The sequence below is a fragment of the Vulpes lagopus genome, chromosome 2, assembly GCF_018345385.1.
Source record: "Vulpes lagopus strain Blue_001 chromosome 2, ASM1834538v1, whole genome shotgun sequence".
Taxonomy (NCBI): Eukaryota; Metazoa; Chordata; class Mammalia; order Carnivora; family Canidae; genus Vulpes; species Vulpes lagopus.
Window position 1 is genome coordinate 141606683 of NC_054825.1, and position 10783 is coordinate 141617465.

At 40.4% G+C, this 10783-nt stretch overlaps 1 pseudogene; it reads left to right on the forward strand.

The window, feature by feature from the left end:
- LOC121478377 overlaps positions 1–9580 on the forward strand; it is a 42030-nt pseudogene extending 32450 nt beyond the window's left edge.
- Positions 9581–10783: the final 1203 nt, after the last annotated feature.

Sequence of the window (10783 nt, forward strand, 5' to 3'; positions counted from 1 at the left end):
GCTTTATGAATTATTAAAAGCTTTTGTCATTTCATTCATTTTTGGCTAAAAAATTAGACATGCTTTATGGAGATTTAAAATAAGGCAATATGAAGTAGAAAGCTAAAAACACAATCTCATTAATTCACAACTTAAAAATTCTGCCACTAAAAGGGGAAAAATATTTTAGGATTTCTTTCTCATAATTTTCAATATTGCCTACATAATCTGAATTCATCATATAATTAAATATTCTCTGGCTTTATTTTTGTCAACTCAGGGCTTATGCTTCTTAACTCTTTTTAATTGGGTATTTTTTAAAATAGGTAAGTTATTAAGACATGTTTCGGTCAGTTTTATTAAAATTTATTAAAGAAAAGTAAAAGTACTTCATACTAGCCATAATTTTTTAAAAAACTAAAAGGCATGTTTTTACAATTTGTAATTTCTTTTTATTTTATTATTTTATTTTATTATTTTATTTTATTTTATTTTATTTTATTTTATTTTATTTATTTATTCATGAAAGACAGAGAGAAAGAGAGAGACAGAGACACAGGCAGAGGGAGAAGCAGGCTCCATGCAGGGAGCCTGATGTGGACTCAATCCCGGGTCTCTAGGATCACGCCCTGGGCTGAAAGCAGTGCTAAACCACTGAGCCACCCGGGATGCCCTACAATTTGTAATTTCATACTAAATGTTAGTTTGTCCTGTGTGATGATAACACACCTGATTTCTGAGTAAAACATGGCAATACAAAAATCTCCATTATATCAACAATGATGGGACGCCTGGGTGGCTCTGCAGTTGAGCATCTGCCTTTGGCTCAGGGAGTGATCCAAGGGTCCCTGCAGAGAGCCTGCTTCTCCCTCTGCCTCTGTCTCTGCCTCTCTTCCTCTCTGTGTCTCTCATGAATAAATAAATGAAATCTTAAAAAAAAATCAACAATGATGCAGAAAATTCATTTGACTCTCAGGTAAGGAAACAACGTGCTTACCCTGGTTTATCACATTGAGTTACCTTCCAAAAGTCAACATCACATTAAGTAGAAGGAACATCTCATTTGAATAAAAATGAATAGAAAGTTATTGTGAAAAGACATAGTCATAGCATCTTATAATCGTCCCAGGAATAAACAAAAACATTTGGTGAGAGGCATGTATTAAAAATCAAGGGAAGGGATCCCTGGGTGGTGCAGCGGTTTAGCGCCTGCCTTTGGCCCAGGGCCCGATCCTGGAGACCCGGGATCGAATCCCACATCGGGCTCCCGGTGCATGGAGCCTGCTCCTCCCTCTGCCTGTGTTTCTGCCTCTCTCTCTGTGTGTGACTATCATAAATTAAAAAAAAAAAAAAAAAATCAAGGGAAGATTTTATTTTTTTTTAAAGATTTTATTTATTTATTCATGAGAGATACACACAGAGAGAGATCGAGAGAGAGAGGCAGAGACCCAGGCAGAGGGAGAAGCAGGCTCCATGCAGGGAGCCCGACATGGGACTCGATCCCAGGTCTACAGGATCACACCCTGGGCTGTAGGCTGCACTAAACCACTGAGCCACCAGGGCTGCCCAAGATTCTATTTTTTAAAGTTAAGTCATCTCTTTATGTCCTCTGTTTTTCTACCTTTAATTAGTTTACATAGCAAGTAAAGGCTGATGATAATTCTTTATTAGATGGAACAGATTATATAGGAACATAAATATGCCCAGGCTGAACTATATTGAAAGAGTAATGAGAATTCACCTAGAATCCCAGGGAGTAACTTGATTTTTTGTTTTGTTTTGTTTTGAGTTCTAGCCTTGACATGGAAAAGTGGGGGGGGGGGGGGGGGTGATTCATGCGGAAAAGAGGGAAGGCACAGGAAGAGAATTGGGATTGGGTACCTAGGAGGCTCAGGCAGTTAAGCATCTGCCTTAGGTTCAGGTCAAGATCCAAGGGTTTTGGGATGGAGCTCCATTTCTGGATCCCTGCTCAGCGGGGCGTCTACGTCTCTGCCCCTCCCCCAGGCTCATACACACACTCTCTCTTTGTTCCTCTCAAAAAAATAAACAAAATCATTAAAAAAAAAAAAATACAGAATGGGGAAACATTGATAAACTAGCCGAATGGAAAAATAGAAGGGATCGGGCACTATTTTGCCATTTCAGTAACCATGAACCTTACCCTAATCTGATTGCAATTTTCTGCTCTTTATTTCTCTATCTCAAACTTGCAGATGAGAAAACTAAGGCTCAGAGAAGCTAAGTGGTTATATTAAGGTCGTTTAGCTCCCATGTGGTAGAAATGTGTTTTTCATTATATTTTGCCAAGCAATTTTAATCTGACATAATAGTGAAGAAATGACAAAAAAAATTATTTTCATGAAAAAGACACTTCTTTCATGAAATATTTTCATTCTTAAAAATATATCACTTATTTTGTTATGTGATTTTAGAACCTCTAACTTTAACGGAATATATATGTAGGTTCAATATTCCATGTCTGCATCATTCCTGTTGAACTTCAGAATAAACCTGAAAGGCAGACAGAGCATCTATTATATGATAAAACATCATCTCAGAGAGTTTAAATGACTTACCCATAATAATACTTCAAATATCTGAAATAGGGAAATTCAAATAACTATTTTCAGATTCAAACATCAGATGTTATTCTACTATATTGTTAGGTATTTTCATTAGATAACCAAGTATATACTAAATATCTCTTCTGATATTTACATTTTGAGAAAAATCTAATGTTCCCAAGTATATAAGTAATGTACATTTTGTTTTATGCTTTTCTAATTTTTATTGTACACTTTTTAAAAAATTATTTCTAATTTTTATGTGATTTCAAGATAATTTGAAAATACATATTTGGAGTTCTTTATTTTGTCTTATGATTTTATTTATTTATTCATGACAGACACAGAGAAAAAAAGAGGCAGAGAGAGAATCAGACTCCCTGTAGGGAGCCTGACATGAGACTCCATCCTGGGTCTCCAGGATCATACCGCAGGCTGAAGGCAGCACCAAACCACTGGGCCATAGGGGCTGCCCCATATTTAGAGTTCTTTTTTTTTTTTTAATATTTATTTATTTATTCATGATAGACATAGAGAGAGAGAGAGAGAGGCAGAGACACAGGAGGAGGGAGAAGCAGGCTCCATGCGGTAGCCCGACGCGGGACTCGATCCTGGGACTCCAGGATCGCACCCTGGGCCAAAGGTAGGTGCTAAACCGCTGAGCCACCTAGGGATCCCCATATTTGGAGTTCTTTAAAGCTAACTAGTTGGTTACTTGCTAGTAGTGACTGGACTTACCCAGCATTGTAGCTTTTATAGATCTTTCACATTCTCACGTGGTATAACCTTTAAAAAAATAACTACATATTGCCTGAAAACTATTATGATTTCAAATGAAACAAACACATATATTGAAATATATAAGTAGGCTCTGGATTGTCAGTGTTACAGTATAGTTATATCACTTGTGAATTTTAAATAATGAGAATACATCTATGGAAGCTTATGAAAATCAAATAGAAAAAGAATTAACAATAACAATTTAAATTCCCCTATCAAATTTTAACATGAATATCATCAGTATGTGCGAAGTGTAATTTTGTCCATTATATTACAATATGATATATAATTATATCAAATATAATTTTACTGTATTAAATAAATGTGCCTGTACAAAACAATATATATTATTTTTAGTTAAAAATTTAAGATAGCTTTTCTAGAGTATTTTGATTATATATAATTTTTGCCATTGGTACTGAATTCAGAAACTAATATTCTTTAAGATGCTCTCCCACTATAATCTTCAAAATGGGAAATAAATAAAGGCCAAAGTAGAAAGATAGGATTTCTTTTAACCAGAAATCTGATTTGAAAAAATGGAGTGGGCTTTTGCCAGGATAAAATGGAAAAGAGGAAGTGGAAGTCTTTCTGATATACAATACAAAGAATTCTATGATTTCTTACTCTTGGTTTGACTAATATTAATTTCCATCAACCAAAGGCCACCAAGTACACACCTGTGATCAAAAGTTATTACTTGATGCAGCCAGAGAGACTTCACACCATGGGAATTCATAGGGTACCTCAAAAGAAAGAGGGGATCCCTGGGTGGCACAGCGGTTTGGCGCCGGCCTCCAGGGCAGATCCTGGAGACCCCGGATCAAATCCCACATCAGGCTCCCGGTGCATGGAGCCTGCCTTCTCCCTCTGCCTGTGTCTCTGCCTCTCTTTATCTCTCTCTGTGACTATCATAAATAAATAAAAATTAAAAAAAAAAAAAAAAGAAAAGAAGAAAGAAAGAGAGTGTAGTCAGGGAAGGAGAAATGGAGTTTTGGGTGCTGGAGTCATAGGATGTCATCAGACTATGTAAATGCAAAGGTTGCTGGAACTGTCAGAGGTCTTTATCTTTAGGATTTGTGAGTCCATATGAAATCACTTTTGTGTGTGGTCTTATCTAAACCAGATTGGTCTAAATAAACTGGTGCTAAAAGAATGAGTTTAGTGTGTGATAAACATACTTTCTCTGGCACCTTTTATCTATTTTGTGATTCAGGGTACACTTTGTAAGTTGTGGTCTGTGTTTCAATTTTCACTGCCACTATGCCAGCAATTTTTTTCCTTTCTCGCTACTGATAAAATTTACAATTGAGGGTATGTTCTTTAAATTCCCTTTAGTCAGTGCTTTCATTTGTATAGTAAATATATTGCAGTAGATATTCAACAAACTCTTTATACTTATAAGTCTGAAGTACTGAAGCCCAGGTACTAAATTTTAAACATCTAATTTTAAGCATAATGAAGGAACTGAATTTTGTATCGGGTAAGCTTTATCCATCATCATCTCAAATCCCACATTGGAAAAATTGTGTAAATATGATGTTTAAATATAAAAAACTGAAAATGACAAATTTATTTCCCAAATACTAACCACGTGAAAATAAATTGTTACATAAAATTATGGGAGCTTTCAAACACAATGAATTTGATAGTAAGTGCACTCTTGTTTAAAAAAAAATGATTATAATGAAACTGTTGACTGAAATGAATATTCATCACCTTTGTCAGAGATCAAAAGGATCAAGGCAACCATAGATGAAACTGAAAACAAACAAGCACATTGTTTTATTAGTTAGTTGTTTTAGTCTGCTCAAGTTGCCATAATAAAAATAACAAGAGAAATTTTCTCACAGTTCTGATGACTGCAAGTTCAAGATCAAGGTGCCAGCAACATTCAGTTTCTGGTGGGAGTTCTCTTGCTGGCTTGCACATGGCAACCTTCTCTTCACAGGGGGTATCTCTTCTTTTAAAAGGACACCATCCCTGCTGAATTAAGACCTTACTCTTATGGTCTTATTTAACCTTTATCACATTGTCACTAGCCCTATCTCCAAGTACAGTCACTCTGGGGGTTAGGGCTTGAACATATGAATTGAGGCACAATTCAGTGGAGCACTATAAACCCCAAATAAATAATCTGCCTTTGGCAAAACACTATATTCTCTACAAGTAACATAAATGTTTTCTTACTTTTATCTAATGAAAAAACAAATCTGCATAAAATGGAGGAACTTCCATTACTTTCTCATTGCAACCCTTTATCTTTCCACTGAAACAAGGTCCCCTATGAGAACAGTGAGAAATCCCTTGAACTGGACTGGTAATATCTGCCACTTCTCTGTGTCATTCCCACCTCTGACCTCTTTAGAGATTATCTTGGTAGGATGTCTGATGGGGTTGGCTTTGAGTGATCTGACCTTCAGCACTTCCTAAAACATGGACATAAAAAGGATCAGCTTCCAGCAGTTTGAACTGAAGTGAAGCAAACTATCAAGAGAAAGAAAGAAAGAAAGAAAGAAAGAAAGAAAGAAAGAAAGAAAGAAAGAAAGAAAGAAGAAAAAAGAATAACTTTAAAAACAATTTTACTTCAAGTTTCTAGTTTTCTTTTAAGACTTATCACAGACTAATTTAAATGAACAGATTTCTAAATCATTCACTATCAATAGATTAATTTTTGACTAGAAAGTTTCCTGGCTTTCATCCTATTTCAAATAATGTAAAGGCTCCATTATGAGAAGATATAAGTGGCTAACTTAATTTCCAAAAACATTATTACATTTATTTTATTCAATATAGTTGGACTTCTTTTTAATGAGCTTTAAAAAAAAAAAAAACATTTCTAGCTCACTGATTCTACATGCAGTGTATTTTTTTTTATTAAATAACCTAATTATGATGTGGCTTCATTAATTTGATTTTTAGTTCATTATCATATCAGAAATAGGAATTCTCTAAATACTGATCTATTATCTTTCTACTTGACCCAAAATAGGTAAAAACAAAATAATACAAAACAAAAAAAAACTTAATTCCCACTGCTATAATGAGGAGTATATTTAATCACATGATTTTTTCTTCCTTGTAAGTGGAATGACATACATTGTTTTAGGAAAGACACCTTTTTTTCATTCCTCCCTTTCTTTTCTCTGATTGCAACAACCCCTCTCCCTTAGATAACTCAATATTAAAAACTCAGTGTGTATTTGTACATATTTTCCTCCACATTTTAATAATCTTTTATAGACTACATAAAAATATGTAGATAAGTATTAATATATGTATTCATACACACATATGAGAGTTGGGTTTTTGTTCCTGTTATTATTTTTGTTTTTCATTACCTTGAACAACTCTATAAAAGTTATCGTTATATATAAGCTCTTATAAATTGGTACCTTTGGCTCTACAGAATAGCTTTCTAGGAAAGTAATAGATTGTGGAGGCTGAGAAAAATTAAGGCCATTCCACCTCAAGTTTAGCATTAGCACAAGTACAGCCATCTTAGGCCCCTGTGAATAAGAGCTGAACTTTACAGGAAAACCTGTAGAATGTCCTCGGCAGGGAATCCCATATCAGAAAGACAGCAGAGCTCAGAATTGCCCTCGGCAGAGAATCCCATATCAGAATAAGAACAGAGCCCAAGCTAGTGACAGAAAGTCCCATATTAGAATGAGAACAGAGCTCAATGCCCTTGAAAGCCCCATATCAGAATGTAAACAGAACTTGAGAAATTCCTCCACCCCTTCTGAAAATCCCCTAGACCAGCCTATAAAAAAACCCAGCTGTAACCCACTTTGGGCTCTGCTGTATGGAGTATACTTGACCCAAGCTCGAGCTTGCTAATAAACCCTCATGTGCTTGCATCGGTGTTGGCTCCTTGGTGGTTTCTCGGATACGCAATCTTGGGCACAACATTTGGGGGCTCGTCCGGAATCCGAGACCTCCAGGACCCTATCCAGAGGTTTTCATGCGTGGTGAGTGCACTCAACTTTTTCCACCTTTTGCGCGCATATTCTCTGAGAGCTCTAAACTGTACTTTTACCTGTAGGAATTCCAATCTGTATTGGCTTAGGCGGATGTACTGGCGGGCCGTTGACCGGGGGTCTTGAGGAGACGTCCCTTGCCCCCACCTGGAGGACAAGGTCCTCATCTGTAAGAAGGACGGAGGTCCTCATCTGTAAGGAGGACGGGGTCCTCATCTGTAAGGGGGATGGGGTCCTCATCTGTAAGGGGGACGGGGGTCCTCATCTGTAAGGGGGATGGAGGTCTTCATCTGTAAGGAGGATGGGGGTCCTCATCTGTAAGGAGGACAGGGTCCTCATCTGTAAGGGGGACGGAGGTCCTCATCTGTAAGGAGGACCGGCTGCCAGCCCTTCGAGTTACTTTCTGTTTTGTCTATGCAGCTGCACGGGAACATTTGTCTGTGTTACTATGTCCTTGTTAACTGTGCATTTGTCTGTATTACTGTATCTTTGTTAACTGTCATAACTGTTTACATAAGGAGAGGGAAATTTCAAACTTACTGCATGTCAAAATGGCCAACCTTTGGCGTGGGATGGCCCCAAGAAGGAGCTCTCCACTTACCTATTATCTTATAGGTTAAGGCCATGATCTAAAGGGACAAACCGAACGGCCACCCTGACCAGGTGCCTACATCCTGGTCTGGCAGGACACGATTGAGAATTCCCCTCCTTGGTTAAAACCATTTTTACCCCCCAAAGCTGAACTTGGCTGAAGGTAAGGAGAGACTCCGGGTCCACCTCCAGACTCCAATGGCAGGTCTCCAGGCTGCCGCATGCAAGCCTACCAATCTGGCCGAGGTACGGTTATGTAAGACAGGGTAAGGATGAGAGTCCAGCAGCCTTCTTAGAGAGAATACTAGGAGAGAAGAGCTTGCAGGATTTATAGTAGCAGAAAGAGTCTATAATAATAAAGTCAGGAAGAGCAACAAACCAAACTAAGTGACTGGCAGACCCAAAACCTGGCCAAGATCCTGCTGGCCACAACCATGGATGACCCACAGGAAAGATGGAGGCACCTCAAGAATCTGGCTTCAGGGACAGGTAAAGAGGCTCCCTGGTCCCCGTCGGGAGCGCCCCAAGCTGAACAAAAACCAATGTGCTTATTGCAAAGAAGAGGGCCACTGGGTGAAAGACTGTCTTAACAAAAGACCTAAGGCCCCTGCCAAGATCTTGGAGATGGAGGATCTGGAGGACTAGGGAAGTCGGGGTTCGACACCCCTCCCCGAGCCCAGGGTAACTCTCAGAGTGGAGGGGCAACCTGTTGAATTCCTAGTGGACACTGGGGCACAACATTCGGTTTTATTACAACCCCAAGAGAAATTGGGAAACAAGACATCATGGGTGCAAAGGGCCACGGGCACCAAATAGTACTCCTGGACTACCTGAAGAACTGCGGATCTCGGCATGGGCCGGGTATCCCATTCCTTCATGGTCATCCCTGAGTGTCCCTACCCGTTGTTAGGTCGGGACTTGCTCACCAAGATGGGGGCACAAATTCGCTTCCACCCCAAAGGGGCAAAAATCCTAAACAAGGAGGGGCACCCTATTCAGGTGCTTGTCCTGAGTTTAGAAAACGAATATCATCTCCATCAAATTGCCCTCAGCCCCAATGACTGACATTGACCATTGGCTGCGGGAATTTCCCCAAGTGTGGGCAAAAACTGGGGGAATTGGGCAGGCCCGGCACCAACCAGCCATATACATAGAACTAAAGCCGGGGGCACACCCTTTCAGGGTTCGCCAATACCCCATGCCTCTCGTAGCGCGTACAGGAATCACACCCCACATACAGCAACTACTGGACTCGGGCATATTGAGGCCTTGCCAATTGGCATGGAACACAACTTGCTGTCGGTTCGGAAACCGCACTCTAACGATTACAGGCCAATCCAGGACTTAAGGGAAGTCAACCGGCGAGTAGAGGATATGCACCCTACGGTTCCAAACCCATACACCCTCCTCTATTTAAAAGATGCCTTTTTCAGCCTGCCTTTAGCACCCAAGAGCCGAGACCTCTTCACCTTTGAATGAACGAACCCTGAGAAAGGCATTAATGGCCAGCTCACCTGAACTCGACTACCACAAAGATTCAAAAATTCACCGACCATCTTTGATGAGGCCTTACATGACGACTTGGGTGAGTTCCGTTCCGAGCACGCTCATTTGATATCCTGTTGGTGGTGGAGGGCCAGGACACATGCCTGCGAAGCACCAGGGACTTGCTCCAAACCATAGCGGCTCTAGGATACCGGGCCTCAGCTAAAAGAGCCCAGATCTGCAGAGCAGAGGTGAGCTACCTTGGGTACAAATTAAAGGATGGACAAAGATGGTTGACAGATGCACGGAAAGAAACCGTCTTAAGGATCCCACAGTCGCAAACTGTCCTCCAGGATGGACAGAGGCATTTCCCACCAAACATGAAACAGCACAGACCGTGACCAAGAAACTGCTGGAAGACATCTTACCGAGGTATGGTTTTCCTGTTAAGACTGGATCAGACAATGGCCCAGGATTCGTCTCTAAGGTAACACAGGGAGTGGCACTAGTACTTGGGACAGATTGGAAATTACCTTGTGCATATAGGCCTCAAAGCTCAGGACAGGTAGAGAGGATGAACAGAACATTAAAGGAGACCTTAACTAAATTAGCCCTGGAGACTGGTGGGGACTGGGTGACTCTCCTCCCCTTCGCCCTTTATAGGGTGAGGAACTTCCCATATAAGATGGACCGACTCCCTACGAGATCATGGTTGGTATTCCTCCACCTATTATCCCCAATTTAAAACCTGAGGTGCTTGCTGAGTTTGATGATTACCAACTCCTTTTCTCCCTCCAAATGTTAAAACAAACCCATGAGCAGGTGTGGCCTAAGCTGAGGGCCCTCTAAGAGACTGGGCCACCCCCAGGCCCCCATTGATACCAGCCAGGTGACTGGGTGCACGTGCAGAGATACCAACACCAGACACTTCAATCTCGCTGGAAGGGACCCTACATCGTGATCCTGACCACTCCCACCGCTCTCAAGTTCAGCAGGATTACTCCCTGGGTCCACTACACCCATGTCCAGCCAGCAGACCCACATGCTGTTCTCAAGGACTTTGTTAAGACTGCGCCGTTCTCACTTACCCCACTAATGTTGCTTATGCTCTGTCCTCTTCATGCCAGAACCAATCCCCATTAGCCATTTTAAAATGTGCACCCAATTCAGCCTTGCTTTTAAAGTCTTTTAAGGTTTAAAAAGATGGGACCATCTTAACTGTAGAGAGGCTTTTGCAAGCAAGTGGGGGGGGGGGGAGGTTATGTGTTGCCCCAAATGAGGAGTGTTGCTTCTTTACTGATCACTCAGGAATAGTCCGGGAATCTATGGCAAAAGTCAGAAAAGGTTTGGCTAGACGTAAACGGGAGCGAGAACAGCAACAAGGTTGGTTTGAATCATGGT